The sequence below is a fragment of the Myotis brandtii genome, unplaced genomic scaffold (genome assembly GCF_000412655.1).
Source record: "Myotis brandtii unplaced genomic scaffold, ASM41265v1 scaffold203, whole genome shotgun sequence".
Lineage (NCBI taxonomy): Eukaryota > Metazoa > Chordata > Mammalia > Chiroptera > Vespertilionidae > Myotis > Myotis brandtii.
The window spans coordinates 1,124,088-1,131,354 of NW_005357559.1; positions in this window are offsets into that span (position 1 = coordinate 1,124,088).

Here is a 7,267-nt window from a genome sequence, read left to right on the forward strand (position 1 = left end):
GATTCATAACAGTAGCAACATTACAGTTATGAAGTAGCAAAGAAAATAATTTTATGGTTGGGTCACAACACGAGGAACTGTATTTAAAGGGCCAGAAGGTTGAGAACCACTGACATAACCCATGGACACAGACAATAGTGTGGTGAAGGCCTGGGGTAGGGGGTGAGGGCAGGCTAGAAGGGGACAATGGGAGGGACATTTGTAATACTTTCAACAATAAAGATAAACTAAAAGGAAAAACAAATAGATTTGTTATCTGCATTTTAAAACCATTAGAAATTGAATATTGAAAGAAGTTAGATTTTATTTTCCAAATTGTCTTTTCCTAGCTTGTATTATTGTAAGAATACAGTAGTATACAATATATATAACATACAAAATATGTGTTAATCAATTGTTTAGGTTATTGGTAAGATTTCTGGTCAACAGAAGACTATTAGTTAAGCTTTGGGAGAGTCAAAAGTTATATGGGGATTTCGACAGCAGGGGAAGGGAGGTTTGGTACCTGTAACCCATGCATTTCCCTAGATACTCAGATTCTGGTAACAGAATGAATCTATTTAGAATACCTTATTATAGGTATATCTATTTTTCTAACCCAGTTTTTCTAGAAGAAAGTTCAGGAAGGCTGAAGTTATTGATGTAAGTTGGCAAGAGAAGCAGGTAAAAGTTTTTAGAGAAAAGAAAGGAAAGATGGATTAGGGCAAAGAAATAGGTCAAGAGGAGTTTTAAAAGTTTAAATGCATGACAGGATTTATATATGCCCTATTCAGTGGCCACAAGAGATATTCTATAAAGATGTCAACATTTTTCAAGATGTTTTAGGATGATATTAGGCTTCTTTTATTATCATTTTACATGCTAAGTTGTCTTAGTTTCACTCAGGATATATTTAATAATCAGCTAAATTTGGCTCTACTGACTATGAACTTCCCTTTCACCTTCATGTCATCTTCCCTTTCACATTCAGGCTTTTAAAAAATGCTATTTGCATTGCCTGGACCACTCTTCTCCTGCCTATATCTGGAATGACTATTTATTGCTTTTTCCTCAGGCTCTAATGTAATCTTTGAAAACCCACCCTAGCACCACTAATCTCAATAACAAGCCACGCACACACACACCCTTAGTTACCTTCCCTTGTTCTCAGAGTATTCTGAACCTATTGCCTGAGTGGAATTATCTCTGTAATACCTCAATTTTACCCTCTCCCCACCCCCAAATTTTAAGATCTCCAAGAACAAGGATCATCGTTTCTCTTCCATTATTTTCACCAGAACCAAGCATAGTTCCTGACACATATTACAATTTAGTAAACATTTGTTGAATGAATCAATGATGGAGAGATTAACTTAATGAATGGCTGATTGAATGAACTATCCACTTCAAGAAGCTCTGGAAAACTGTTCACAAGGAAATGGGTGAGATGTATCAAATATGCCCGAGACCATCTTTTGAATACAAAAGCTTGAGCACACTGCATTTCCACCAAGTTCCCTGTCCTCTAGAGTATAATTAATTTCCTGGGAGTCAGAGATCTTGACACATTTTGAAAAGCATGACCAAGTGAGCTACCCGGTCCATTGCCTTATTTAACATCTCTGCTATAGAAGGAGCACGGGAATGCCAGGTGGTTCCAAAGATAGCACTGATGGACATCCAGGTATAAGTGAGCCACTGTGGCCACTCCCAGACTCAGAGCATGAGCAAACCCAAGTGGTTATCCAAAATCAAGTCATATTTGACTAGCCAAGGCTCTTTGTTGTAGATGGGTTCTATAACTTTAGGTTGCATTGGTAACTCTACACATGGGCTTTTTTTTGTCAAGGTTTTTGCTTTCCTGCACATTTTTAAAAATATATTATATTGATTTCTTTACAGAGAGGAAGGGAGAGAGAGAGTTAGAAACATCAATGAGAGAGAAACATCGATCAGCTGTTCCCTACATACCTCCTACTGGGGATGTGCCCGCAACCAAGGTACATGCTCTTGACTGGAAACGAACCTGAGACCTTTCAGTCCACAGGCTGACACTCTATCCACTGAGCCAAACCGGTTAGGGCTGCTTTCCTGCACATTTTACTGTCTACAGGGCTCCTGTCAAAAACGGTCATTCTACAACCATAATGTGCATTGGCACAGTGGCTGAATGTTATTTTTTGCATTTGAGAAGCTAATTAAGTATTCTGTTTCTCTGAATTCTGAGTAATTAATGAAGTGTGCAGGAATTAACAGCTGGAGGTGGCACATTGTGATTGTTTTCCTCCATCACTGTCCACAGTAAGTGTGTAAAATAAGCAAGAGTCATTCATTATTTGCTCTACTTCAGAGCTCTAATTTTAACAAATGCAAGAGAAACAGGAAGGCAACGTGAGCCAGTTGTGTTTGTTATTGTTTATGTTTTGTTTAATTTTTATGTTTCAAATCCCAGTTCAATACGTATAAACATTATCAAGAGAGAGGAATTCCATGTTGGTGGGCAGCTGACTAGTTGCCATCTCCAGAATGTGCTGAGTTGATAGAATCTACCCGATGAGAATGGTTTGTCTTCATTTGCTATGACTTAGTCATCAGAAACTGACACTTTCTCTATCTAAGTGCCAGTTCTCCATCTTCTCTGTATTTACCACAAATAGACACAAAGTAAAATGAGAAAGCAATACCCTAAAACAGATGTTTATGGACCTCTCTACCATACAGGAACCCCAAATTTCCACTGTGCCAGGAGAAATCGGTGCTCACATTATAAAAGAGTGTAAATCCATCATCTCCTTCCCACATGCCTGTGCAATTCCTACATTTTTAAAAAAGTGGAATGGTTCTCCCAATCTTTTTCTAGAGTCCCCATCCATGAGATAAGTGACAAAACTTTCAGAAGTGATTTTGATCTTGCTTCTTGTAGTGGATTAACCATTGATATCATTCCAAAGACATATTTTTTTCCTCAAGAATATTCTCATTAGAAAATTTCCCACTAGCACACAATTCTAACAGAAACCATGAGCAAGGCAATTTTCTACTGACCTCTCCTAAACAGTATGAGCCTAGAGAGTTACGCTTTCCTCTTACTTTCAGAAGTGATTTTGATCTTGCTTCTTGTCGTGGATTAACCATTGATATCATTCCAAAGACATATTTTTTCCCTCAAGAATATTCTCATTAGAAAATTTCCCACTAGCACACAATTCTAACAGAAACCATGAGCAAGGCAATTTTCTACTGACCTCTCCTAAACAGTATGAGCCTAGAGAGTTACGCTTTCCTCTTACTCATATCACTGCCCAAAGTGTGTACTAGCTCTCTGGGAATGTTAAGTGTTCCAAGTTATTTCCATAGGAAAGAATACTAAGGTATGAAATCTCTAATTCTTCCAAATGACAGCTGCCTAATTTACCTTCTAATATATGAGAGAAACAATGTAGCAAAAAATAAATGTTGGCTTGATAAGTGCAGTGACCCAAAGATAGGAGAAGTCCAGTAAGACTGGGAAAGTGTCCTAATGATACGCTTATGTTAACATTAACCTCTTAGAATAAACCCTCCACTCTGCAAATGTCACTGCTTTCTAAGGTTCAGGGAAGTTCAATACAAAAAAGGTAAATTCTCTTTAGAAATAAAAGGAATTAGAAATTAACTCTGACTGAAGAACCTTTTCCCCTGCCTTGAAAATTGCTGAAGCTCCTCCCTTCAAGGAACTCGAGTGGGCTTCCTGTCCTTCACTTGATGTGATGTTAATTATATACCTGTCAGCATACCTACTCTATTTAGAAGGCGAGTTGCACATTTTCCAACAACCCACCACTTAGTTCTCTTCCAATTTCTAAATAGTGCTGACTGGTACTTTTTAATTAAGATTTGACAGTTGAAATTTGCATTCCAAAAGCTCACGGAATTCTATGGAAGTAGATTGCCTATTTTGTTCTACACACACACACACACACACACACACACACACACACCATTCTGGTTATTGCTAAACCACTTTGTTGAATGTACATATAGGCTTTCCTCTGCCTGGGTCTTCACTAGAATAGGCAATTTGGTCTTTAAACCATTGTAAATCAGCATTTGCAATGTGATGTTCTGTTAATGCACGGTAATCTGGCATGCTAGGGGATCTGGGCAACTGTTAAAATACTTGCTCTTGTCCTATTTATTATTAATTTACATTACCTACAAGCAAAGGAATTTGTTGCAGTTTACTGGACTTTATTCTTTTAACTATATAGCTAATGCTAGGATTTTGATATGTAGTAATAGATATCACATAAGTAGAGAGCTGAATTTTTAGTTCACAGAAAACAAAACCTATACTCATGGAAAATTATGTTAATGCCAGTGATTAGTTGCAATAACCATGTTTTGAAATAATACTTCTTCTAGACCAAAGCTTATTTTATCAATATACTTATTTTCTAAATAATTTAATGACATAAAATAACTATACATTTAAATATATTTCTTACCAGCTATTCTGTTAGCAGAATTGACTTTTTCAATGCCTAAATGATTTTTACATATTTTCTATCTATGATAATAAAAGTGTAGTATGCTAATAAGACCAAACAGCCAAACAACCTTCCAGATGTCATTCCAGACATCCTTCCAGATGAAGCTGTGGTGGCGGGGGCCAAGACAGAGGCACTTAGGTATGATCAGGCAGGCAGGTGAGCAGTTAGTGGCAATCAGGCAGGCAGGTGAGTGGTTAGGGGCGATGAGGCAGGCAGGTAGGCTAGCGGTTAGAAGCCAGCAGTCCTGGATTGTGATAGGGATGTCCCGGATTGCAAGAGGGTGCAGGCCAGGCTGAGGGCCCCCTCCCCATCCTCCCCACCCTCAAGCACTAATTTCATGCACTGGTCCTCTAGTTATGTATATAAAAGAATATCATGCTCATATCATAAACATTGTTCTGCTACTAATAACAGAATTAAACATATTTTGAGAAGCACATTTATGTTATTTACACAAAAAGGGAGTTATTTTTAAAATGCATAAGAATTGTACATATGCCTCACTGAACACATATAGAAAGCACTAAGTAATTAGTTAAAACAACTGATTTTGTAAAATCATTGTAAAGTGGATTTATCTCAAAACACTGATACTTCCTTTCATCCCAATGTACCAAATTCCAGTAATGGAAGGAAAGGTAGACTTGGCAAGAAGAGGAGTCTTTGCTTCCTAAAAATATTAGTCAACTGCACTTACCTATTTCAAGTAAAATTATACAAAATGGGTCAAAGTTTTTCCCTTATTATGCAATCTTAATATTAAGACAAGTTCCTTATGTGCCCTTATTTCAACATAATCACCAATCCTAAGTATATTCAACCTTGAAATTCTTAAGACACTACTGAATGATTAAATTCTCTGAGCATTTTTAAGTTTCAGAGTCTACACAACATAATATTCAAAAATCTTCAGAATGCATTATAAAACTTTTTGACACACAAAGAACCAGAGACATTTGACCAATTTTTAGGAGGAAAGTTAGTCAACAGAGCCTAACCCTGAGATAATGCAAAGGTGGAATTACCAGTGTATCAGTCTTCTAGGGCTTTCATAACAGCCTGTGTTGCTTAAGCAACAGAAGTTTATTTTCTTTCTCACAGTTCTGGAGGCCACAAGTCCAAGACCAAGGTGCTGTCAAGGCCGGTGTCTAGGCCTCTCATCCTGACTTCTCACTGTGTTCTAACATGGCCTTTCTTCTGTGTGCAGAGTGACAGAGATAGCTGATGTTTCTTTCTGTTATCTGGACAGCAGTTCTATCAGATCTGGACCCTCACCTTATGACCTCAATTAATCTCTATAACATCCCAAAGGCCCTAGCTCCATACAAAGTTACATTGGGGGTTAAGGTTTCAACATATGACTTTAGGAACACCATTCAGTCCATGACAATTAGATAGTAACTTTAAAGCAGTTATAAAATCTATGTTTCATGAGGTAAAGTTGAAGCATTTGTAAAAAAAATAAATTGAAAAGTAGAAGTTCTTAGTAGATAAATACAAATGAAGCAAATAGAAATTTTTGTACTGAAAAATACAATTTCTTAATCAATAATAAGAATAACAGGAAGAATTTAAATAATAGAATGAAAATGACAGAGGAAACAGTCTGTGATGGTAGGTCAATAGGAATGATACAATCCCAAGAAGAGAGAGAAAAAATAGTAAGTAAATAAATCTAAGGAACTCTGACACTGTATCATTAATTTAACAGAATGTAGGAGAAAAAAATTGGTGTGCCAAAAAATATTTGAAGAATGATCGAAAACATCTCAAACTTGATGAGGGATCTAAATTTAAAGATTCAGTAAGCTCAACACATACAAATGAAACTAAACTAAATTTTTGCTTAGATATTTTAAATTCAAATACTGAAAAACAAAAGACAAAGAAAAAATCTTTTTCCCACTTAGATAAAAGTAACACATTACCTGTAGGAGAAAAAACCTGAAAACAATGTCTTTCTCACCAAAAATCCATGATAAGCATTTGTATATAAGTCATATGTAAAGTCATAACATTTTAAAAGTGCTTAATAAAGTATGTGTTGATCCAGAATTCTATACCTGAAGAAAATATATTTTGGGAATGAAGAAGAAGAAAGAAAAGACTTTTTTAGGTGAAAAAAATTGAGAAGCATTTGACTCAGCAGACCAGCTTTAAAATAAATGTTAAAGGAAGTTCCTCAGGCTAAACCTTAATGATACAAGAGGGAAACTTGGAATATCAAGAATGAAAGAAGAGCAACAGAAATGCTAAATATCTGAAGAAAAATATAAAAGTCTATTTTCGACTCTTAAATTGTTTAAAATATGTGTGAGTTCAGAATGCATAAATTATAACCCTTTCTGATAATATTTTAAAAGTGTAGATGAAATTCATATAATAAAAATAATATAAGGAGGTAGGGAACATAAAAAAGCCTAAGGATTTTTGTAGGGCACCTACATTTTTCTGGTAAAATGTCAACTCTAAATAGACTGTGGAAATTTAAGTATGTATATTGTAATTCATCAACGAATAACGAAAAGTAAAAGTACATATAGCCCAAAACCAATAGATAAATTTAAATGTATAGAACTGTTCAAATTATATTTTAAAAAGGCAGAAAAGGAAAAATAGAACTAAAATCACAGAAACAATGAAAAAAATAACATTGTAAATCATATCAATAATTAAATTAAATGTAACTATACTAAACACAACAATTAAAATAGATATTATAAGATTGGATTGAAATATATATATATATTCTGAAA